At 42.6% G+C, this 26,725-nt stretch overlaps 1 protein-coding gene across 3 annotated transcripts in view; it reads right to left on the reverse strand.

The window, feature by feature from the left end:
- Positions 1-246: 246 nt before the first annotated feature.
- The window catches only part of LOC142766515 (uncharacterized), a 204,486-nt gene continuing 178,007 nt past the window's right edge, over positions 247-26,725 (reverse strand). For 2 of the 3 annotated variants that reach the window (XR_012884591.1, XR_012884590.1), the window contains exons 4-7: positions 18,280-22,593; positions 9,184-9,293; positions 5,453-5,662; positions 247-1,301 (exon numbers count right to left, since the gene is read on the reverse strand). The gene's annotated coding sequence lies outside the window, so the exon portion shown is untranslated. The remainder of the gene's footprint in view (positions 1,302-5,452; positions 5,663-9,183; positions 9,294-18,279; positions 22,594-26,725) is intronic. The other variant, XR_012884593.1, reaches the window with a different exon arrangement.

Raw genomic sequence — 26,725 nt, forward strand, 5'->3', positions numbered from 1 at the left:
TTGTCAGCGAGTTCAAAAAGAACCTAGTATGAGTTCATCGCCTCAGAATAGCTTTTGCTGCGTACAAGTGCAGGGTAGGTCGTTGCGATATCATTCAAGCACTTTACAATTCGTAGGTTATCTTGTCAAGCTTGATATGTCTCTTTCCTTGCTACGGCGTCGACTAGAATCACATCGTCCCAGTATATGTTGATCCTTAATATTTTATATCTGGTATTGATAGCATAAAGTCGTACGTCACCCCCTCTACCACAAACAGTTCGCTCTCAATATTCTGACCCTAAAACTTGATGTTTACAAAGGTACACTTATCATGCAACGCTACTTTTCCATCACAGTCTTATACCCATAGGTCTCTCCCACTATGCACGCGACGTGCATCCACCACCTTGGCATTTATAACAGACACAGGTGCACCGCTGTCTACGAGAGCCATCATCGGCTTGTTTCCTACTTTGACGGGAATGTGGAGTAGGCTAGAGAAACTTAAATAAACAGTATCATCCCTACTGAAACGTTCCGTAAGATGCGGAGACTTCACATACGGAATTATTGGAATATGGAAGACATATGATGCGGACTTCGCATAAGACGTATGATGCGGACTCCGCATCTTATGGAAAGACGTATCATGCGGAAATTACTGAAATGTGTGCATGTTACGTCTGAATCTAGTGCAAAGCAATATAATGTGTAAATTGAATAGACGTCCACATCTTGAGTACATGCAATACTGTGTACAAATCACAATATTTCCTAAATGTGCATGATGAGGGATTGAATCATCGGCATCTTACTAATTGTCGTGATGCGGAAGCAAAATTACCTTTTAAATAAAATACATTACAAAACTACTAAACATGCTAGCGATCATAAATGGTGGTTACATTGCAACACATTAATGCAGTGTTCTATGCAAGACTTAAAGAACTTATAAAGTTATTATTATCAATAGAGAAGCATTAATATACACATCAGCCCTGCTACAATCAATATGTTTTTTATTTGTCTGTATGCTCCAGCTGTGAATAGTGACATTGCAGTGTTGATCGTACACAAATGAAGTGACTGCACCGCAATTTCACGAGCTCCACCTAAGCCACAGGATGGTGGCACAATGTAACAGCAATTTTAGAACGAAATGTTTAAACATAAATAATAATCATAGCACTGTGAAAGTGTGGCACTGTGTTTATCTCATGAATGCCTTGTGGAGATCGGCGAAATTCTGCTTGAGGCTCCGGCACCACTGTATATTTCGAAGGTCACTGCGATAGAACTTATGTGTCCTTCATAGGCACCTGGAAATGAAAATAATTGGCACAAATAATGTCAGAGACACATGTTAGCACAATAGTTTACATGCACAAGAAATATAACACACAGAATGAAACTGAAAATTTAAGGCACACAATCCTTCATGTTATGCATATGTGAATAATAGAAGGAATGAGTGTATAAATTAGTTCTGCCACATCAAAAAAACAGCATGCTTATCACAGTGAAAATAACTAGGTTGTCACGATTTTCAATGGTAGAGATAATCGATTAATATGTCCCTATGAAATTATGATTTAAACGCTTCCTGCACAGTAAAACTTTAGGAACTGCAAGTGAAAGCTCTCAATGTTCATTTAATAGTGTGTGCATGTACATCTGCTGCCTTTATACTATACAGTTTGTGCACAAAATTGGCATCTTGAACAATTTTGAGAGTTAAACCTATGCAACTTATGAAGGTTAAAATCACCATGAAAGCAAGCAGGACCAGGCAGGTGCCATTAAAAATCTGTGCAAGTCAGATAACTATAACCGAACTGCACACATATAGGGGAGCAAGAGTAACAGAAATTCGGCTGCTGACTCGCATGTCGCGGTATCCAACCCCGGCTTCATTTCCGATGGAGGCAGAAATGCTGTAGGCACGTGTGCTCAGATTTGGGTGTACGTTAAAGAACCCCAAGTGGTCGAAGTTTCCAGTGCCCTCCACTACGGCGTCTCTCATAATCATATAGTGGTTTTCGGACGTGAAACCCCACATATAAATCAAGAATAACAGAAATAAACTGCCAAAAGAAAAGTTGGGTGCATGTGCTATCTGTAAGTGCTTACACTTTACTACATACAGCATGCTCATTCCATTTTAAATACCGATATTGAAAATAACTCCTCTATTAGGAATGTAAAAGGTAAGGTGGAACTGAACGACTCTACAAAAAGTGACCCTATTATGACGTCACGTTTTCTTATAACAAAATTGACTAAGACCCTCAAATATCATTACGCAAGGAAAAAATCTTCAAAAGAACAATCAAGTTTGAAGTCATAATTATTTATATGGCTACTATGACTATAACCAAGAAATCGACCTCAACATGGCTAATGTTAGTTTTTAAGGCCTATGTTCACTAGACAATGAACTATACCACAAAAAGCACAGCGTTCAGGCAAAGCACCACACAAAAAAAGAAAGCAGTCCTTTTTGTTATTACCTACAATGCCTTTAAAATGGTATTTTTACCTCTACTTTCCGCTTTTTATCTAAGTAACTGGTGTGAAACAAGTTAGCTGAAAATGCACTGTGCCTCCAAAACCTGTTGGTTGAATCTGAATTTTAAAAAAATGGTGAAGCTTGCACTAAATTAGGCTCCACAAGCCTTGGAACAGTGAGACTACATGACTCTTAGGACTACTTTGGTTACTTGTGTTTTGTTTCTGGGCCTAAGCATAAAGACAAGGGCTTAACTGAATTGCTGCTAACAAACAAATGCTTTCGAAAATGCCCGAGGGTCAAAGGATGCTCAGCCATTTGTTGTTTTTTGCACTGGGCTATTCTACACCAAACATACAAACCATACTGCCTGGCGACCATCACAGATGTATAGTTTAAAAATTGATGGTAATTTTCTTCTCTGAAAATAGTTATTTGCAGAAATGTTTTGAAGAGAAAAGAGTAGTGGTCACGTGGGTACCTTCAGAATTTCGCAGAATGTCGTGCGGGTGTTATTTGTGAGAAAAATTTCAAAGTACTGCTTCTTCTTGCCATATGAAATTTGATCTACATATTAAGTAAAGATGCTTCTTAAAGTATTTGAAGTCAAGTAACATTAGTGCAATTTTTCTGCTACATAGGCTTTGAAGAATTCAGTCAAACTGTTTATCGTTTGCATTTCTTGTATGGCAATACTGCATTTTGTATGAATATTTGAGCCAAAATACTCACTGCACAGAAGTTATATTTTACGAAAAAAAATAATGTTAGGTCCAGATTACAAATATCACTATATAATCGTTTTTGTTCACATTGAGATGAAATTTGAGCTGTGTGTTTGTCTAATTGAAAATTACTTTTATATGTAAGCTGAAAGCAAATAAACAGTTCTTGTTACATGGCAAGTGTTATCAAGAAAATTTTTGTTTAAATGAGGAAAATGATTTTTGAAGTCTCCTATTGAGGGCCATGGGGAACTTCGGAACGGAAGCTGTCGTACATCAAATGCAGAAAACAGCCATGATAAGAAAACTTCAAAAATTCATTTCTACTTTAAGACAAAGTGTAATCATATAACTTGCCATATAAAGAGAACTGCTTCCTTGCTTTTGATGTGGCGAAAAAATTGCACTAATATTACTGAGATTCATGCACTACACACAATCACCTTTACTTAATACCAAGACCGAATTCGGTGTAGAAGAGGCAGTATTTTTGAAACACTTTACTTTTTACAAACAACACCCAGACGACATCCTGGGAAGTCCAGAAGGCACCAACGTGGCCTAATATTTTGTTCTCTGCGATATACTTTAGCATTTTGCTGTTTTCAGAAAAATACAGTAAACGAGCACAATATTTTTTTTTCAAAACACATTTAGGACGGTTGGCAAAATGGCTGGAATGTTTAATGCGTAATTGCCTCACTGCCAGCATTTATTCTTCCGAAGCTCAAGCTATCAGCTCTCTGTTACTGCCTCCCTCACATACAATGCCTGCATAGGAAAGAAAAAAAAGACAGGTTCGACAAAGTTCACAAGGCAAGATATTTTCATGTTGGATAAATTCATTACCATAAACAGCAGCAAAATAACATTCATTTTGAGTAGTCCAAGACACGAGCTATATACCAGCATACTAAGAGCCAAGCACAAACTTTTCATTTGAACATGTGTGGTGATAGACAGGAAGCACTTATTGCAAGACTGATCGGTCTGTAATTAACTAAATGAAGTACAATGCACTGTTCAATCCAACACCACATAGGCATCTTTGCTATAGCAAAGCCATGTGTCATTGATTCATGCACTAGATGGGACAATGCAAATGTAACAAAAAAGGTGAAAAAAGAAAACAAGGGAAAAAAAAAGAAGAAAAGGGGGGATGCAAAGTAGGAGCAGTGTAGCACTACTTTTTCTTTGCATTCCCCTTTTCTTTCTTCTTTTTTCTTCTTTTCTATCATTTATCTTTTTTTTGCTTCCCTTACCCCCAACCTCCGACAGGAGAACACTTTGTATCAGCGCAACCTAACTTGAAAAGAAGCAAGGGCTGCACTCTTCTGCGTTATAGGTTTTTTTTTTCAGACAAACATTTCCAACAGGCACACACGCCTATACCAAAAGATGATGTCATTACTGACCCCATTTAAACTAACACGCCAAGGATGACAAGGTAACTTCTAAAAAATAGGTCCTCCTATTGCAACATCAGCCAGCCTGTCTGAAGCACTTCTACTGTTCACCCTGATTACCCCACTAGATGTTTCCATCTGTCGACTCACATCTTCATTTTGGATAACACTAAGACGAGCTTACATTGATGAATACGCACGAAAGTTTAGTGATGTATCATGTATCAGATTAAGCAACTCTGTTAAAAAATTATTGATAGCTTGCTTCCAGGCTTTTTATACTGTAGCCTGAAACTTCGTAATGTCTTCTATGCACATGAACCAGATTGACGACGTAATGCACAACATGCTTAAGAATACTGCGAGGAACAAGATAACGACAAAACTACCAGCCACCCAAAATTTTCGCTGTACATGTTTATAAAATGTTCATGTACCCCAAACGAGGTGCTTAAGATACAAGCCGAAAAAACCTACAAGTAGGGCCTTGGAGTCTTCTGGAAGTAGACGTGTTGCATTTTTTCTGTAGGGGGCTTTAGACCCATAAGTGAGGAACAAAACTCCTGTATAATGAAGAATGTTGGCAGCTATCAGTTATAGAAAAACCTAATGCAGCTAATCTTCCCCGACACATCTGTACATTTAGAGAGGTGACGTAGCTTCTGTGATTGTGGCAGTAACTCCAACAAGACCAGTGCGAAAATTGGCACTACTTGGCTAGACAAATGTCCAAACATGCCTGCCCGACTCCCTCTAGCCATCCTGGCTGAATCTGACACATGATTTCTTAACTGCTGACTGGACAAAAACAAAACCACTGAAGCACTCACAATACACAGCGTGAAGTTCCTCTGGAGTGGTCAACTTCGTCTTCTGCGATGAAAGAGCAGCACAGTGTACTGATAAGGCACTCCTTGCAATGGTTTTCAATGCCACACAGTGACCTTGCTGTTCCTGTCGAAGAGAGCTTCGGGAGCTTGGAGGGTGCTTGCTCTTTTCTGGGGGCTGCTGCCGCTCCTCATTTTCTGCTCAAGGTCAACCTGCATAAAGTTGCAGACGAGGCTTTAAGAGTTGTATATAATGATATACAAATTTTCGCTGAACACACATTTCCTCGTGGCACACTTAGGAATTTCTTATAAAACTTAAGGCCTCGCATATGCAAACATTTACAATCGATCCGAAGATGCACTCGACTATAAAGAAGCAAGTTTGTTATGTAGTGTATATAAAGAAAGGTCATTCAGCACAACCACAACTACAGTTGCACAGGAAAACGACATTTTACACGATCCTGTTTATTTACATGGTCCATTTTATTTTATTTACACGGTTCATTTTACACGGTCCTGTTTTACACGATCTGGTCTGCATGAACTCTTGAACCGGGCACCATATAGGTTGAAAGACACACACAGACTTTGAGACAAACCTAGTTTCCCGTGGAGAATCCTCTTGCACTATAACAACACATCTCAATCTAGTTAGTTGGTCAGAACGAGGTGAAAACAGCTCGCACTTGAAAAGCACGGGCAGAAGGAAACGCCTGCACCCTGTGCTTTCTGTACATTCTCGTTGAGGGTGCAGTTTTCACCTTATCCTTATGCAATTTCGCATTTATAACATTGTTCGCTGCATAATCTTTGTGGCGTTAAAGTGTGTAATACCGTCATGTGTATCCCATGTAATTTATAAATATAGAATACAAGATAGCTTGATTCAAAAATAACAAAGTGCATCCACCGCCATGTCCTGTAGCCATTCTTTAGGCAAGTGGCAGAATAATTTATTCTTCAAAACATATCTTACTTGTAACCACTACAAGAGCTAACTCGTACACTGGCACATTCTGTTTGCCTCTTCAGATTATAAGGTACCTTTTTTACACCAGAAAATCTTCAAGAATAGAAGTGTTGTAATTGTGAAGAAAGAAAAGTAGAAGGAAAAAAAGATATTGATTGATTTGTGGGGTTTAACGTCCCAAAACCACCATATGATTATGAGAGACGCCGTAGTGGAGGGCTCCGGAAATTTTGACCACCTGGGGTTCTTTAACGTGCACCCAAATCTGAGTACACGGGCCTACAACATTTCTGCCTCTATCGGAAATGCAGCCGCCACAGCCGGGATTCGAATTCGCAACCTGCAGGTCAGCAGCCGAGTACCTTAGCCACTAGACCACCGTGGCGGGGCAGGAAAAAAACATAACCTGCCCTGTACAGGGACCGAGCCTGCGAACTTCGAATAACATGTCCGATGCTCTATCAACTGAGCTACCATGGAGGCTATCCCTCTTCCATTTTGTACGGTATATATGTGCATTTATACATGGAAGAGTCAGTCAGCGCTGCCTGTTACCATTATGGCGAGTGTGGGACACCTTTTTTTTGCCTACTGGCAATTACATTGCGATTGCAATTACGTTACGATTACTTCCAATATCCCTATACTTCTTTGGCAGCATTATGCATCTGTCCGTTCTCAGAAAATCTGCTAGTCACAGGAGGAGGCAATAGTTCACCCTCCCACCTAAATGCATGTACTTGAACACATGCACAACTGATCAAAAAAAACAAGTCACACACCGCTAAGATTACTGAGATTCACTGTTTCAGATTCATGAGTAAAAGAAAGAACTATAAATTTAAGGGTCTGTTATCTTTGTTGAACACATTATAATGAGAACTAGCAGAAAATGATGCCAAACAAACATAGGGGAAGTTATCAAAAGTAACTTTAACAAAATTGTGAAAAAAAAGTGAACAAAAACGTAACTTGGCAACGTTTTTTTGACAATTGAATTGACATTACTTTTTATAACATCCCTTTAATTTACTGGGTAATGTTGTCGGGTAATTCTCATTATTAGAGTGGTGAGTAGGCTGAAAAAGAAAGTATATGGCATTGATACTTCCCTTGAACACCTAAAAGTTTGAGGACCTTAAAAGAGTGGAAGCTACTTTGAGTAGACCAGAATATTTAGTTGGAGCGAAAAAAAAAAACGTACACACGCTTTTACCCGGCTTTTTAACCTATTTTGAGACATAAAAGTGTATGCTGCCAGTAATGTTAAGAACCATTACTTTTGTCGCACTATGCACTGTAGCAGGTGTAGTTAGAGTGGTGATAGTGAAGGATTAATCAAGCACGCCACCAACTGCGTTCACATAAATGGTCGCGTATTTTAAAAATAAACCTGCTGTATAGTAAAAAAAAATTTAGAGCATTTATGATTTTATCCAAATCAAGTTAAACCGACTGGGTAAGCAAACCATTTGCATAAAATCAAAAGGCATAAAGTGATTCATGTATTATAACTATGTGAACAATTTCAGCAATGCAGGGCAAAGTGACAACAGTTCTATTAAAAACCCCTCTCATTATAACATGCATGAAAAGCACCACACCAGATTATTTTATAGTGCATGTAATATCGAGGCTACTAGGCTGTCTATTGACCTTTTAGAGGAAGGGTATCTCCTTCACGTTCAAGGGGCAACCACTTAGCCTTATCGTGAGCTTTTCAGTGAATATTTCCTGAATTTCAGATATCATTAGGATTGATTTAGAGTGAACAGATTTTGCTTACGCATTTAAATCTAGTTCTGTATGTAACTGCAATTATGGGTGCCAAACCATCTCCAATTAATTTTTAACATTTAACTTATTTTTTAACTGCAGCCGCACAACTAGCTACGGGTGCCCAAAAAGTAGCTAGAAACAATACCTTTACCTCTTTGAGCCTTTTGGAAGTGTTCAGCTTTTCAGTGCTCACCTTACAACATTTTTTTTAAATATGTGTCTGTGTGCCCACTGCTCTTGCTCCTTGTACAGTGAGGAAGAACACATGGCAAGGAGAGACAAGAAAGAAGCATAGCGAAAAAAAGCGAAATAACCGAGGACCTCTTTTGTATCGTACAATGTGTGTAACATTACTATTGCGACAACATATAGACAAATTATCACGGCTATGCATCCATTGTAGAGTCATACACAGCTGCAACACCACAACTAAATTTCAACCTTGTGTTGGTTTAGGATTCCTTTATAGTGGCAAGCTAATGATATCTGCATTTGTTTGGCACATACTAAGATGCAGTGAAATGTGATATGGTAATCTCATTTAGAATGCACGTCATGTGGCTTCATTGTATATGTGGCCACAAGTAACTCTGGTTGCAAAGCAATATGGCAAAGCCTAAACAGATGTCACCGACCACTCCAATGTGAACTTGCCTTTGCTACTTGCCCATTATCATCCCAGCCAAAAATGAATAATTGAATCTGCTACAGATATGAGCTAGCTTATGCTAAGGACCAAGTATGAAGGGTGTTTTGTCATTATTGAGATCAGTTATTTGTTCAAGAACACTTGCTGTCAAACACAAATACATTGCTGTCGAAGCATCAAGACTCAAATATAAAGCAAAAAGAAGTGTCTCTTTAAAAATCAGGCCACAAGGCAAGATAAATATTTGATATACTTGGGATGTAAGGCACGCACAAGAGGTGCTGCCATATTATACTTTTCCTTGTGTTGAAACCTGCTTGCTTTACTCACCCAACACATCTGTAAAGATGCCGTGAAAACACCAAGGAGCTGATGCAGCAAGGTTGAACACATGTCCAGGGATTCCACCATTCCTAGGCAGCCCTACAGCCTCCACAGTCCTGCAACCATTTGTAAGATAAATATAGTTCTACCCAAAGTTCTTGGATTACAGACACACATGCAAGACGCATAACCACTCTATAGGAAGTTTGCATGATAATGCGCTGGGTAGCAAATTGGATGCCAATATAAAGTATCCCGGCCTGCCGCTTCTTTCTTTCCGTTCTTGATTAATCAATTCATGGTTAATAAATGTTCCCCCAATGTGAAGTGTACTGGCAGTCCGGTGAAGAATTGCAATGTATTTCGAACACAGTCGGATTCATGGCAAGTAAGCATACAATAGGGTTTTGTCAGCTGTTCGAGAAAAGATCATGAAGGTTAGCTAAAACCCATGTTTTTTATAAACACCATTCAATTTGATATAAAAGTTGTGAGCATTATGTAAAGGAACACGGATTCATGTGTAATCAATGATTTCTTATAATGTACTTATATGAATGCAACTAACTGAATATGAAACGATAATTTTTGCTCGAGAATTTAGAGTTATGAACACTATCGCACTTGCCAGCTGCATCTTGTCCAAAACAGCGGCAAGATAGGCTAGTTTCTGTAGGTGAGCAGTAATGAGCAGTGCAAAATAACAACAAGAAACACCAGTAACAACAGTATGGGGCAAGCACAGACTGCCAACTGTATACATTATTACACAAAAGTTCGCCTGATAGTTAGTTAGTTATGTTGGGTTTTGTGGCGCAAGAGCAACTAAGGCTATGCTGCGCCAGACTCATGGTGAGAATACTTACAGCAAACAGGGCTATGACAATGACTCTGAAATGTCTTAACGGCGATGACATATGAATATGATGAGCGGTGAAGCGTGGCTGTATAAAGGCCTAAAAGGATTGGCTCCGCAAATGCGTGAAGTATATATCTCTTCTAAGATTATGTGTGTGATGCTCGGGGTGGTCAATGTGTATGGTTGGTGCATGAGGTTATGTTAAACCGTAGCGGCTTTTACATAGCACTAATACCATACCCGTGTCCTTATACCTAAGGGCAGGGAGGCAAGTGCCTCGTTGTAAGTTCGAGCTGCAACAGATGCCTCTCCGAAGAGGCTGTGCTACGACTCACATCAGTCAAGTTTTGCCATGTCTAGCGGTAGCATAGTTTAGTGTAGTTAGACCTTGTTCAGAAGTTAAGCTTCATTTAAAAAGCTGATCACATCAGCTATGGGTATTAGGGCGTCATCGCCCAAGAGTAGCATTGGATGGAAGGGAAAATTTAACCTGTAAAACATACGGAAATGTTTTTCTCTTAATGTTTCCATATGTGGGCAAGCTATTAAAATGTGCATTACAGTTAGTTGCTCCTGACACTTATCGCATGTTGGGGCTTCTTCGCCTACCAATAGGTAATTATGTGTGATGTGCGTGTGACCTATTCGTAGTCGACATATAACTACTTCGATAAAACGCGCTTGATGAAGACAGGTCTTCCATTCACCAAGAACAGGTTTAATTAGGTGAAGTTTGTTGTTTTGTTGTAATTTCTATTCCTGCTGCCAGTGAAAGGTGGTGGCCCGGCGAACAGCTTGAATCCCATCTCTGGCAGGTATGTTAGTTTTTGACTCGCGCATCTCTTTTGCTGTTGCAGCTAGATGGTCTGCCCTTTCATTGCCTGGGATCCCGACATGACTCGGGACCCAACAGAGGCGTATGGTGCGGTCGTCAGGTGTGTGGGATAGCATGTTTAAAATATCGCCTATGAATGGCTCATACTGAGATTTATAATTGAGACTTTTCAGCGCGCTTAACGAGTCTGTAAATATTACGGCTTTTTTATGTTTTGAGCTTATAATGTATCGTACTGCCATCCATAACGCATAGCACTCAGCGGTGTAGATCGATACGAACTGCGGTAGTCTAGTTATTTGCTCGTGTGTTGCTCCTACCACACTGCTTCCGACATAAGCAGATGTCTTCGAACCATCAGTATAAAATTCTTCGTAAGTGTTGTACGTTTGTTGTAATGTAAGGAATTCTTGTAGTATATGTTCACGTGGAGTGTTTTGTTTTTTTATATGTGTGAGTGAAAAATCCAAGAATTTGGAGAAATCGCTCCATGGAGCCAAACTGGGTGGCCTTCTGGCAATGGAGAGTGCTTCGTTAGGAATATTCAGGGCATGAAATTTTTCTTCAAATCTTAGTATTAGTGGCTTAATTACGTTTGGTTTGTTGGCATAGTGTTGTCGTAGGTCACAGCGTGTGACAATACTGTGGCATATATGATCTGGTGAAGAACGAACTCTAAGGACATACGTGAGCATTAGTTTCGTTCTCCTATATTCCAAGGATGGTTCGTTACTTTCGGCGTATAAGCTCGAAATAGGTGAGGTTCGATAGGCACCTGTTGCGAGGCGTAACCCTTTGTTATGGACAGGGTCTAGGCGCTTAAGGTACGAGTCTCTAGCTGAACCGTAGATTATACTACCGTAGTCTAATTTGCTGCGTACTAAAGAGCGGTAGATGAGCAGGAGGCACTTACGGTCGGAACCCCAGTGCTTTCGGGACAAGACTTTGAGGACATTGAGGGCGCTGTTGGATTTCACCTTGAGATTATTAATGTGTGGAAGAAAATTGAGCTTCTTATCAAATACGACCCCCAGAAACTTCTGTTCTTGTTTTATTGGCAATACTGTTTCGTTTATTTTCAGTACGGGGTCTGGTTGTAAGCCTCGTTTTTGGGAGAACGCTACAGCAACCGTCTTTTCCTCAGAAAACCGGAAGCCGTTTTTGTTAGCCCATTGTGTTAGCTTGTTTAGTGCTATTTGAATCTGTCGCTCGCACGTCGCCATGTTAGATGACCGGCACGCTATTTGGAGATCATCCACATATAGTGAGTGCATAAGAGTAGATTGTATGACTTGGTTCACAGAGTTCATTTTGACGACAAAGAGAGTTGTGCTTAAGACACAGCCCTGAGGCACACCGTTCTCTTGAGTAAAAGTTCCTGAAAGTGTGGTGCCTAAACGAACCTGAAAAGTTCGGTTCGATAGGAAGTCGGACAAGCAGTTGAGCATCCTTCCGCGAATTCCAAGATCTGCCAGATCTCGTGAGATACCGTACTTCCACGTTGTGTCATATGCCTTTTCAAGATCGAAAAATACTGCTAAGCAGTGTTGCTTGTACAGGAAAGCTTCTCGTACTGTATGTTCAAGGCGAACGAGGTGATCGGTGGTGGAACATCCTTTCTTGTAACCACATTGGTGAACATCTATCAAGTTATCGGTTTCTAGGATGTATGTTAGCCTAATATTAATAACGCTTTCGAAGGATTTCGCCATACAACTTGTAAGTGCTATGGGCCTGTAGCTTGTTGGTAATGTAGGGTTTTTTCCGGCTTTGAGAAATGGAATTATAATGGCTTTTTTCCACTCTGTTGGCATTCTGCCAGTGATCCATATAGCGTTAAAGAAGTGCAGCAATGCCTTCACCGCTTCCTGGGACAAATGGGCGAGCATTTGGTAATGTATTTTGTCTGGGCCAGGTGCTGTTTTTTTACCTTGAGAAAGCACTCTGTTAATTTCCTGCAGGGTTAAGGGGGAGTTGTATGATCTGTCGTGATAACCTGTAATAGGAAGCTTTTGCTTTTCTGTAGATTGTTTATGTTTTAGGAAAGCTGCCGAATAGTTTGCTGAGCTCGAAATAGCGAAAAAGTGCTGCGCTAGTAGGTCTGCCTGTTCGCCTAAAGTTGTCTGGATGCCAGGGGTTGAGAGAATGGGGATGGTATATGAACTGTAGTTGCCAGTAAACTTGTGCACCTGATCCCACATTCTTTTAGATGTGATGGAGCTGTTTATGGATGAAATGTACTTTTTCCACGAGAGTTTTTCAGCCTGCTTGCGAATAAATCTTGCCTTTGCTCTCGCCTTTTTAAATGCTAGAAGGTTCTCTCTTGTAGGATGTTTACGAAAAATGCCCCACTCCTTTTGTTGCATTTTTTTAGCTTGTGTGCACTCTTTCGTCCACCATGGTTTAAGTTTTTTCTTTATAATGCCGGAGGATTGTGGTATTGTTTGTTCGGCTGCCGCAAGTATGCAGGCGGTGACTGTCTCGTTCATTTCCTCTATGCTTAGGCCATCAAGCATCTCTTTTTCTAGGACAGCTTTTTCAGTGAACAGTGGCCAGTCTGCCAGATGTAGTTTCCAACGCGGTGGTCGGGATTGAGTGGTGGGGAGGGTTTGTGTTAATTTTATGAGAGCAGGCATATGGTCACTGCCGTAGACATTATCTATCACGCTCCACTTTAGTTCGCAAAAGAGCGAAGGTGAGCACAGCGCTAGATCTAAGCAGCTAGTGGCTCCTGTGCTTGGGGAGCAGTAGGTGACGCTACCAGTATTTAAAAGACATACGTCATTGTTCAGAATAAAATCTTCGAGGGTTTGTCCTCTGGTGTCAGTTGTACTGCTTCCCCAAAGCATTCCGTGCGCGTTAAAATTCCCTGCGATAATAAACGGTTCAGGCAGTTGGTCCAAAATATGCTCTATATCTTTAATTTAAAAATGCGTGTGTGGGGGGATATAAATGGAACATATGGTAATAGTTTTGTGAGCTAAAATGGTGACGGCTACGGCCTCGATGTGACTGTTGATGGTGATCTCTCTCACTGCAATTCCACTTTTGACGACAATAGCCACGCCACCGGACAACCGGCTAGCGTGGATGCGATCGCGACGTACTACGGTAAAACCTCTGAGGACGTTGGTGTGTTTTTCTCCCAGATTGGTCTCCTGTAAGCACATAGCCATTGGAGAGAGACTACTTAGCAAATCTTTTATGTCACCTATGTTGTGAATGAGTCCTCTACAATTCCAATGGAGGAGAAAAGCCATTTTGGGCAGTGAACTTGAGCAGAAAAATGGAGTAAGAATTGATTTGTTGGTAATAAAACCTTGGTGACATTCGTGTGATACTAAAGTCAAAACAGAATGGTACCATAACCTTTCAGGTTATGGAAAAGGAAACTTATTTTACAGGGCTTTTTGGAGGCCCTGTAATTTGTCTTTTGTCTTTTTTGGAGCGGTCGAGAGAAACTCGTCGCTCCTTCGGCGCTGCACGCGTCGTTTGACTGGCCGTTGTGTCCATAGCTTCATTAGAAGCGTTGGACCGTCGCTCTGCCGAGCGATCCCTGGGCGTTGTGGGCTTCGGCTCAAGATACGAAGCCTTCAAACCCTCTACACCGGACGTCGACGGGGTTCCCGCAGTCTGCCCGTTGCCTTGGCTCGTGCCAATGCATGTCGACGCCCGTGGTGGGGCCTTGTTGAGTAAGGTCGGAGCAGCCTTGGCTGCTCCCGCAGAAGGGGCAAGCGGCGGTCGCTCCAGCACGCTGTGCGTAGCTTGGGCGGCCACCTGATGCTGTCGTGGTGCTGCCCCCTGTTGCACCACTTCAGCAAATGATTTTGTTGCATAGAAAGGGGAGACCCGATGCCTTGCTTCGCGGAAACTGATGTTGTGGGTGACTTTAATGGTAATAATTTCTTTTTCTTTTTTCCATGCTGTGCAGGATCTAGAATACGCCGCGTGTTCTACATCGCAGTTCGTACAGTGGGGTTCGGCCTTGCAGTCATCATCTGCAGAGTGGCCTGTGATACCACACCGTGCACAGGTAAGCTGCCCACGGCAACTCTGAGAAGCATGTCCGAATCTTTGGCACTTGAAGCAGCGCCGCGGATTCCGAATGTAGGGTCTCACAGACAGTTTTAGATAGCCGGTGACTAATTCTTGCGGTAGTGTGGAGCACCCAAAGGTCACAATTATGTGCTTGGTAGGAATTTCTTTGTTTTCTCTTCTCACTACGATACGCTGTACGTGAACGACGTTTTCGTCCTTCCAGCCAGCCAGAAGCTCATCATTCGTTAGGTCTTTTAGGTCAACGTCTGACACAACGCCTTTGACAGTGTTTATCGTTCGGTGCGCAGAGACGGTTACGGGCTTGTCCCCAAATGCTACTAATTTTTTTAGTTTCTGAAACTGTGTCTTGTCTTTAACTTCCACTAGCAAGTCTCCGCTTGCCATCTTTGTAGCCTTATAGCCAGTTCCGATAGTCTCGGTTAGGCACCTGGACACGAGAAATGGGGAGATGTTGCGAGCTTTTTTGTCCGAGCTTTCGCAATGAATAACGTGGTACTTAGGGAAATGGTCTTGTTTTTCTGAAATTGGCATTGCATTTGCTTCGGTGCGCCACCTTTTGAAGGGGCGATCAATGGATAAGGGGTTTCGCGATCCCATAGAAAAGTGCAGTTCCTTCAGTAATGGCGCCTACCACCCACCACGGAGCCCAACAAGGGGACGTGGCAGAACATGTAAACATGTCTGCGCAACGCCAGTAGTACGCCACTGCCATAACCTAATATATCTATCCAAGTTTGGATATTTACACCAGGTTAACCCTTGCCGCCAGGAAAAATTGAAAGTAAAATGAAGTGAGGAGAAGACAGGAAAGATGTAAAGTGAGAACAAAAGACGAAGATGTAGGGAGAGAGAGATAGGAAAAGGCGACTGCCGATTTCCCCTGGGTGGGTCAGCCCAGGGGTGCCGTCTACGTGAAGCCGGGGCCAAAGGGGTGTGTTGCCTCTGCCGGGGGGCCTTAAAGGTCCAAGCACCCAGCGTCGGCTCAACCCCCAGGATCCCCTTTTCCCCGGACACGGCAAAGCCACGCACGGCTAGGCGTGGGAGGGGGTCAAAACTCCCCCGTTAGCTCGGGTCCGTGGTGTCGCTACATACCAAACGCCTGCTTGCAGAGGCGCCCCTGCGGGGCAAAAGTTCACCTGAATATCAGTCAGACAACTTGTGCAAATGAAGGTCCAGTTGGGCATGAACAAGTTACGAAATCAACAATGCCTGCTTTCACTAACAGGACCCTCATTCACATAAAGTATGCAGCGATAGGCCCCTACCGAGGTACGTCACAGCATGATGTCACTGGCACATGTAAAAGGTGTGGCTGGAAAAACACTCCCGCTGGTGGCTCAGCCCGGTACAGTCGTGCGGTGTTTGGGGCAAGTTTTAATTTTTCAAAGCTTACACTTCACGTTACAATGTCGACATTAGCTGTAGTATGTGTCAGCAAACATCCAGCTGTGTGGTAAACTGTGTGGTAAACTATTTTCCACGCTGTCTGTTTATCTTGAAGTGAACACACGTGGTGGCCTGTGCGAGCAACAGCGGCATAGTCTTCAAAAATATGCACTGTTGATTGCGGCATGTAGTGTGCATTGAAAGGTATTGAGAATATCGGTTCAACTGAGAATACTGTGTGTGGTGTGTGCAGTGTCAATAACAATGTGTCTTGTTTGCGAAGACGTTAGCACTCATGGCAGGGACCGGTCGATGAAAAAACTTGATTTGACATTTTAGTCAAGGTAAATATGCACTTGACGCGACCATCTGCGAGTGGGTACAACTCGGTGTTTGCGCTGTGGGCAGAAAAAGATTGCAAGGTCACCGGGCTGGAAGATACCATTGGCTGAAGCTGCATGTATGAATCGCCCCGACGAGTACGCAAGCTCAATAAAGGTATAACTCGTTTTATCGAAGGCCTCATATGTCTTCATGTAATAAGCAGAGATTCTTGTTTCACATATACTCAGTACCTTTACCGCTCGATATTCATGAAGTGACAATGCAAACAAGTTTGTTAGGTCCTAAGGGAGCAATGTAAATATGCAAATAAGTTGTAGGTGTCAGATGCAGCGATGTAACTGCACAAAAGATTACGTATATATTAGGCTACAGGTTTAGAATCGCATATATCTCAGTGGTCTATGAGGAACGTCACAAACAACTTCCTTGCCAACCAGCCCTTGCACAGAGGGAGGGAATGGCTGGCACGGTGCTCGAAGTGCCGTCACACTATTTGCAAACATAGAGAGGTTTCTTAGGCAACATTTTGCACAATATATTTTTTAGATGCAAGACTGTACTCATCCACAATGATCATACTGATGTCTTTTGTTGTTAGTTTGTGCTGTGAGTTACTAGGCATTTAGTCTCCATGATCTTTAAAAGCAAATTTCAGTGTTCTCTCTCATATTGCTGACAACTGTGTTGTTGCATAAATTGGGCAAAAAAGCAACACAGAAAGGCTGTCACAATAAATACACCAACATGGGTATTCTCCTGCAAACAAAAGTTGGCACTGGTCCTGTCATTACCCATCTTCCTTCTCTCTTTGCCTTGTTTGTGCTGAAACAGCCAAACACCTGATGAGTTAGATGAGAAATATTAACGCATCAAAACTATAAGTGCTTGCATCAGCAACTACACAACAGCGTGATAACCGCACCCCTGCCACACAGCAGCGAAACATATTTTGAACATGCTGGCAGTGTATTATTTTATAAAAATCAACTCTGGCAGATTACAAAATCTCACATTGTGCATGCAAGTTTTCTTCAAAGTCAGGCGTACAATGTAGGTGCTGGCCGATACATTATTAGTTACAAGCAAAGGCGTCTTGCAGGTACACATGCAGATTGACGAACACCTCTCTCTCTCTACACTAGGCACACACATTATACCTTTTAACAAGCACACGCCACTGTTTAGGGGCATAATAACGCTCTACCGTGAACGTATGCTAATCAACCCACTTAGGCGGTTGGCTAGGTGAATCGAGCCAAGTTACAAATTGTATCGCCCGCGAACGTAAACAAAATGCTGCTTTGCATCAAATGGCACTGCAGGCTTCGTTTAATCAACAACGTAGCAAGCGCCATGTGCGTCTTCCTCACTACATTGCACATATGAAAAAAATCGATCACCATACACATGCATGTTGCCGCAGTTGTCTCGAATTAGCTCCAGTAAGGCCGCGTTGATGCGCCATGGCTCCGCTGGCGATAGCATTGTCAAAGTGAATCGGCAACCGCACTCGCAAAGGCGCGTAAGGTTGCCGTTTCACGACGCCTCGTTCGAGTGCAGCAACACACACTTGCACTGAGTGGCATACTTGGTCTACATAAAAAAGTGTCCCCCTTACCTTTAGTTTCTTTCACACTGTCCTGAGGGAAGCGACCACAGGCGTCAGCCGTCCCCTCGGAGTCCTTCGAGCGCCCGCCCAACCCGCCGATTCCTTGGACGACTCGCACTTGATCCGCACTCGAACAACCGCGGGAATAGGGCGCAATCTTAGCACATCACACGAACGAGGAACGGCGCTTCCTTGCGTAAATTTAACATTTCGTGCTCTCGTGTGTAGCAGCGCGAACACATAGACGCACCGAAACGGCATGCCCACGAAAACAAAGAAGACAAACAACATGTGGCTTTAGCTGTGAATGGATTTGACTTGGATATCTGTGTGAGGAAAAAAAACATCTGTCGCTGCTATAAACTGAAAAAAAATGTATGTTATCTGGCAAAATAACTTTAAAAGTGATAAACGGTTATTCAAAAAACAAGTTACAACTTATAAATATTTTCCAGGTCTTTGTTTTGTTTTTGTTCTAGCAGACGACAGCTTCCTACTGCTTCTACGACAGACGTAGTGCGGTTTCACGTTCGGTGCGTGTCGCCGACGCAAAGCTCTACAGTAGTGATATCAGAGTTATCAATTCTCAATGAATCATAGGATGGCTACAAAGCAGTAACATTTTGACATAGTGCAGTACGCAATCTTTCAAGGTATGACATTTCTTTGCTCTGAAGCAAATCGAAGCAAGCCGGCCGGCGCACTCAGCTGATGTCGCCGCTACGCGAGGCATGGTCGTGCGCAATAGCGTCGCGCCCCGCGCTCGATTCGTCATCAAGCGATAGAGCTACCAAGTGGAATACAGCTAGATGCAGGGATTAATGGCGTATCACTCTAATTCCCTGTGGTGGCCGACTCAATCGCAAGAGAGCCCCGGGAAACAACCTTCAACTGCTCAAGCTTGTGTGTGGGTGTAAAAATACTTGTTTTCATCCGCGGCGGGGCAGCAATCTATAGTTGAAAGACATGCGAAAAGCATGTGACGTATATGCAATCCGAAAGCATATGCACACAACAATAGATACGATCGCATATCGTACATAAATATGCCAACACATAGCGTGTAAAAAGCAAATTTATATACATAACTTAAACCCACGTCCTTCCTTCAGCGCGAATAGCTTAGCAAGCTAACGCACTCAGTTCACGTACGCGAGCACAACTAAGTGGCGCAGGTTCGAGTTTCGCCAAGTTTAATTTTTTTTGTTTTTTTTCAACGTTTTTATTGTACTGCTATCTTTTCTAATGCCTTAGGTTCTAAAACAAAATAAAAGCAATATTGCGTTCAAGTACGTATGTGGAACTGTGTTTTTTGCGCAACAGTTATTAGTATTTTTATTTTCATTATTAATTTTTATTTATTTCATAATATAACAAAATTAAGGACTAAGGGGAACATTGGGTCTGCTTGATTGTGAAGGGACTCGAGAAGTGAGAAAACTCAAACCAAAAAATTTATTTGAGAAAAAACTGAGCATTTCACAGCCGGGCCAGTTTCTTCAAGGGTAGGCCTTAGGTATGCGCGAGACTTGCTATATGACTCATCTGGCAGTTGAGGGAAGGCAATATCACCGAGAAGCAGTTCCAAAATTTTGGTTGATGTTTTTTGATTCCTCCAAAATAAGGGCTGCACAATTGTGATCGAGCCAAACCAAGAATTGCGGGCACGAAGTCATGAGACGGAAAATGAATAATGTTGATTGTTTGAAAAATTGCCCTTAATAAAATGAAGAGTTATGGAGTGCTACGTAGCTTAACTCGCAGTAGGAATTTTATATATACATATAGATTGTTTAAAATGGACAATGTTGCACACACAGACATTGGTTAAATTTCTTTGCAGCACAGTTGAAGCATCTATGTAGAACTGAAGCATCAAAAGAGCTCATGCGTCCTCACTTTATTGCGCTTTACATAGCTTGTATGCGTCCATGCAGCCATAATATGATATATTTTAAAGCATTTGTTTAACCTATAATCTTCTTATTCATTAAAGCTGGCCCATAAGTTGTGTCTTATGTAGCACTACAATTGAAGCGTAATCAGCATGGTGGTCTGAAACAATGCTTTTGAAAATCTCAAAACGACCCAGCTCTACACACGACCATCCATGCATCAATGATAAGCACCATTATGTGTTTGTACATATCAGTTGTGCTCTCATACTTAATTATTTTTCTGACCACTCCCTCTGCCCCTACCTCGTTTCTGTCGGGAAGCTGTGGCAAGTTGTGTATAGCTGTATTTATATTGTAGGAGCACATACTATCAATAAAAAATTATTTTTAGGATACATGCAATTAGTTTTCATAGATTTTCATTTCTTTTGTCGGTGCTCAGGAGAGCTGAGCTCATGGTCGATATTTTAAAATGACATTTCTCTTTGCCAATGTTAATGAGAACAATTTCACTAATATTGACAAGTTCATTCACATTGAATTTAGTTCTCATTATTATTGTTTCTACCAAAAAACGAGCCCTTGAAGTTATGCTTTTTTGCTTGATTTGTTTTCGTGTGACAGCATGCAAGTAAAATTACAGTTATTGTCATTCCTTGTGAATGACACATTTTCCGTGTGACAGACTTTAGCACCTGGTCATCTGTAGAAGTTGTATTCATTCTGGAAAAGGGCGAACAGCGGTGACTGACAACACAGACTAGCCTGCGTTACTCTTTTGTACTATATATGTCACTGTGCATTCTTTTATAACTTTATAGAGCTTGGATTTCCTGCTGAAAATGTGACAACAACTGTAGAGTTTCCACATTTTTGCAACAATCCACATGCCTTTCATACACTATTGCACATTTTCGTAAGCACCTTACAAAATCTGTATATTTCCGTAAGACCTCACATTCTGCATTTTCCTTATGCAAGCTTCTGTACACTCCATACACTTTCCTTATCCTTCCATATCTTATATCATGAACTCTCCGTATGCTCCATAAGTTTCCTTATCTTTCCTTATCCTTCCATATACTCCATAAAAAGCCTTCCATATATGCCATACATTTTCCTTATCTTTCCGTATACTCCATAAAAAGTTTTCCGTATGCGCCATACCATTTCCTTATCCTTCCTTATACTCCATAAGAAGCTTTCCGTAAGTGCCATACAACTTCCTTATATTTCCATAAAACTCCATATTTTTTCCGTATGTAGCATAAGGAAATGTTACGGAGTCCATATATTTTCCGTAAGATTTCATACGGAACGTTTCAGTAGGGATTGGAAGTCATCGGGAGGGACTGATCACCCTCATTGTTTAGTTTTTTTCTTTTGAATCCTCCAGAGCTTCAGTGTCGATATTATTAACTCGATCTCTTGGAGTGCGCCAGGTCCACTTATCTGTGCTACTTGCAAGGTGGCTCAGTTCAGGCTGATCGCGGCTTGATTGGTCTGCTTTACTCGGACTGAAACATCTGCTTTATTTAGTGGTTATGCTTGTTTTCGAAATCGAAGTTATGTTCTGAAGACACTCCAGGAGGTCATCTAGAGTTTATGGTGACCATATTTGCACCTGCTTCAAGACTTCAGTGTGTAATCCATGCATTATTAGGGCTACTACGGCCGTTGATGAAAGCAAAAGCTCAGCTAGCTTTAAAACACGGCGTTTTTCGAACAAGTACTCGACAGAGGAGCTTTGATTTGACTTGAAACTAATAGCTGGACTACATCTATGTACTGGATTGCTTCCGAATGCGGTCAAACGTTTCTTCTTCCATGGACTCCAAGAGTCGCCACTGTCTTCCTGAATGGATATTTCATACCCCTTGAGCGCAACACCTCTCAAATGAACACGCATGTTAGTGATTTTATCCTCATCAGAGAGCCACCTGTTTTTTACAGCGGTATATTCGTAGAACTGAAGCCAACTTTCTGGACTTGAAGAAATACCATCGAAGGCATCAGGCTCTACAAATATAAGAACTGGTTTGTCAGCATTGAGAGAGCTTATAATGGATTTCATTATTTGGTTCTGTTGCACAATCTGTTCAAGTTGCAGCTGAAGAGCTTTCAAAACGAGGCTCACCTCTTACGTCGAAGACCGTCATCCCAAGTCTCTTCAACGCGCTGATGCAAGAACTAGGTTGTAAAAGGTAGCCACATGCAAGTTCACTTGTACAGCACCTTTCCGTCGTAGTTCAATAGATTCCTTGGCTGCTTTTCCCACAACCAGGTAAACGAGTTCTTCCGAGCAGAGCTCACGAGGTAGGTCCACCACTGCTTCATCTTGAACTTGGTACTTCGAAAAGATGATCTTATCTGCGGAGGTCTCGTCAACGAAGAACGTCACCCACTTGTTGGCTTCGATGACCGGCTGCGCCAAAATAATGTAGGGTTCCCACTTAAAAGAACGTAACGGCTATATAGCTTCAGTGTGGGAACTGCCGTCTATCTTAATCTGCTTTATCTTTAACTTCACCCTTCTCTTCTTTTCTGCCCCGGCTCTCGTGCTTCTTCTCCTGTCTCAAGGCTCATACCGCTTCAATTCTTATGCTACCACTGCACCGAAACTGAATCTCTGCCTTATTTCGTCTTAACGGGCAGGTTATTTACCAATAAAAAAAAGACTGTTAAAAAAACCTCTCGGTAGGTTGCCTTTAAATTTAACTATTACGGTGGTTCCTTTTTTTGGAGCACCTGAAAAGAAATTTAGCCACAGCAACGTTTCCGAGGGTGTGTGTGATTTTCGAAAGAATACAAAACGAATAGAATGATAGGATTAGGCAGGATATAATTTTATATTTAACCATATTATAGCTTGTTGGGTTTATTTTTTCACTTTCTTTCTTCATTCTACTTTTATTCTATGTTTGCCAATCGATCATTTGTTAAAACAACGCTACCTAAACCTATTCGTCTGGTACAACAAATGGATTTCAAAGATGAGGTACCGTTAGTTTTATGCTGAATCTCACGTTATGGGTTGCGCCAAGAGCATCAGGAACACCCAGCTAACAAGCTATTTCTTTTTAGGAATCGGAGACATTCGGACGAGGCGCCAACTCTCGGCAGCAGGAACAGCAGCTTTCTATAACTGAGTCAAAAATGGGCAAGAAAAAAAACACCCGCATATTCTAACAAGGGGAGCTCGAGTAAACACATCGCAGAGTGGAAGGGGGGTTGCACGTGATTGTTGCGTAGTGGGGTATGGTTTGGGAACGCCTAACAGTTATTTTAGTTTTATCGTTCCTATTTACTGAGTGGAGGAGAAGCGTTGCCTTCAACAAGTGATGAGACACTGATCTTGGGTTGTGTCGTACTGCTGGTTGAAGGTACTGTTCCTTCCATCGCTCCTCTCGAGTAAAGCAAAGCGCTAAGTCAAGCGAATGCCAAATAAGGACGCCCTTGACTGAGTTGCGAGCGCGCGATCTAGGGTTGTTATTCTTGAAATCGTCAAAATCCACCATGTTGTTACAATCCTCCAATGATCGATGCTGATTGACCGAGTTGACGGCTACGACCTCTCTGATTGGCCTGAAATGACGCCATTACAAAATTTGACAATACGGTTGAATTATACAGTGTCCACATTAGTACACCTAGTGCATATATATACAGAAAAGGCAGTGATTAGTCGTGCACCGCGAGCAGTCAGTTTTTAACGTGATAGCCTTAGAGAGCTCTTGTCGTGCAAATTCTGCCGTCGGCGTCGGCACCGTTGAATGTGAGCAAACAAGTGTTCGTGAGAAAAAACACGAGAAAAAAGCAAATGAAATAAAGAATAAAGTTTTTGGTTCCTTTCGAAATTGAACCCGGGCCACTCGCACGACAAGCAGGTGTCCTACATGAAAGCCACGATGTTACATGCAGCTGCTTCGGGAAAAAAACACTACATATATGTCATGTAGTTAAAAGTCTCATTAAGGCATTTTGTTAGACAAGTGTCATGACGAAAACGAGCCCATTCGGCAATTTGTAGGCGCAATAGGGAGGCCAACAAACTACGTCAAAAAAAACCTGAATAGTGCAGTCATCGCCGCTTAATACAAACAGGAACTTTGAAACAGCCATAAAAATGGACAAATATGTCCATCAAGCGGAAAACATGCCATGCCTTTCCAGAGGCGTTGATCAAGCTAACAACTAACGCTACCTATTTTGCTGCCATCTGTGAGGTATTGTGAGACTTCTTATGGCCATGTGATGGCGAGCGTGCGGCGTGTATCTTGGAGGCCATGCGTCTCTTGATTTAGATTGAAATATGTACCATTCGCGCGCGCGCGCGCGTGTGTGTGTGTGTGATGTGTGTTGATTGCTTTGTAGGGTTTAACGTCCCAAAACCACCACATGATTATGATAGACGCCGTAGTGGAGGGCTCCGGAAATTTCGGCCACCTGGGGTTCTCTAACGTGCACCCAAATCTGAGCACACAGGCCTACAACATTTCCGCCTCGATCGGAAATGCAGCCGCCGCCACCGGGATTCGATCCCGCAACCGGCAGGTCAGCAGCCGAGTATCTTTGCCACTAGACCACCGCAGCGGGGCCGCGCTCGCGCGCGCGCGATTGTGTGTGTGTGTGTGTGTGTGTGCTTGTGTGTGTGTGTGTGCCAGCTGTGAGGCATTGTAAAAAAACCTGTCTCGACTACAGCAGAGCACCTTTTTAGCAGAGAGAAGTGGCCACACTGCCCAGTCACTGCATTATTATAGATACGTCGCGCTTGCGCTTGCGCGCGTTTTGTCTGTGTGTGCGTGTGCGTGTGTACGAGCATGTCTGTGTGAGTGTGTGTGTGTAACAAAACATATAACGCATGCACTTAGCGATTGAAGGCCGCACTGGAGCCAGATTTCACTATCACGTTCAACTCCTAAAGGTGAAGCTCAAGGGTCCCCTATTTTACTAACGGACGCTGCCTTTGTTGACCTTGCGACGAGACAGGGAAGGGGGGGGGGGGGCGAGAGTTGGCATGAAACGCGAGCATGTGACATGAGACGTGAGCATGTGTAGGATGGGGGGGGTTGTTGGGGGGGTTGTTGTTGTTGAAAAATTATTATATCAGCTTTTTCACTAGCCTGTGTATTGCTGTCTCTTCATGCGTCTTTACGAACGCACTGCAACGCACTTCCCTCACCGCAGTTGTTGTAGTAATGCTAAGTAGGTCCCGCCACAGTTGGTATTCGACATCTCGCTCCCCTCTCTGTTGGGCTGACCAATTTCTTATTCGCCTGCGGTGTTAACCGCAGCGCCCGCAAACATCAACTAAAACATGGTCGATGAGCTCAAGTGACTCAATAACTACCACGTCCGCCGTTCGTGGTTCGTGCGTACATCCATTCGTACATACATCTGTCCGTGCATGCGTCTGTGCATACATCCGTGCGGCCGCATGTAGGTGGGTCTGTCTGTTTGACCTCACGTTACCTCCGCTACGTACAATAAAACGTCCACACCGACTCTAATTTTACGCTCGTGCTGCTAAAAGTCCGCTTGCTCGAAGCTCACGTCTAGAACGTCGAAGGAGACGTCGTCCTAGCCGAGGTCGACGTGCTGTGTCTCGTAGAAAAACGAAAGGCGGCCGCCCCGAAAATCTGAAGTTTCGACGCCATAGGGCACGCCGAATCGGACCTTTCTGCGGTGGGAGGAGTTACCGTTTTCGCAAGGAGGAGCGGGGTGGCTTTTCAATAACATGCGTGACGTGCACCCACTGAAGTGCGTGTCGGTGGAACGGGAACTACCCATCAAGATAACGGAAACGTTTATGGATCTGGGGCCGAATTCACAAAGCTTTCTCTTTGGCCACGCATTTTCTTAGCCAAAAATTCTCTTATCTGGAGGAATTACTATAGCGCGGGTATGAATTTAACTTATTCGGCACTTAAGAGGGCAAGGAGGACACACGATAGCCGAAGAAACGACAAGGAAAGAAAGAAGTGTGTGCCGATAATATCAAGGTAGCACGCAAAGCGTCTAGCATCGAGAGTATACGATGATAGCCAATGATTTGCTGCATCTAAGTTTCAGTTCCGCGAGCGTCTGCTACAGCGCTTACGGGATGCCGCGTACGTTGTAATGGGCGTTTTGGCGGGCTGTACAAATCAACGACTGTAGCTAAAAACGAAATTGCTCGATGGCCTTAAGTCATCGAGCAATCCATGCACTATCTCGCCAAGTACAAGTAAACAACACTCCAGGTGCACCACATAAATGAAACCACACATAAATCAATGCATGTAATGTTTGAAAATGTGCCTCGAATGTCTTCCCCTATTTAACGCGACCAGTTACCTTACATTTCATTGAAGCTGCACTGCTACTTAACCAATTCGGTGAAATCTAGCATGGTATAGTGGTGAACGTAAGGGTGTTTTGTATCTATAGTCAAAGGTAGCCTTTGTTACAATATACTTATTACAAGACACATGAGCGACTTTGGTGCCTGCAGACGAATTGTGCGGAAATAGATAACAGCAGTAATCGAATGAAATTGTGAGCGCAATTTCGCTGGT

This window comes from Rhipicephalus microplus, chromosome 1, assembly GCF_043290135.1.
Source record: "Rhipicephalus microplus isolate Deutch F79 chromosome 1, USDA_Rmic, whole genome shotgun sequence".
In the NCBI taxonomy this organism is placed as follows: domain Eukaryota; kingdom Metazoa; phylum Arthropoda; class Arachnida; order Ixodida; family Ixodidae; genus Rhipicephalus; species Rhipicephalus microplus.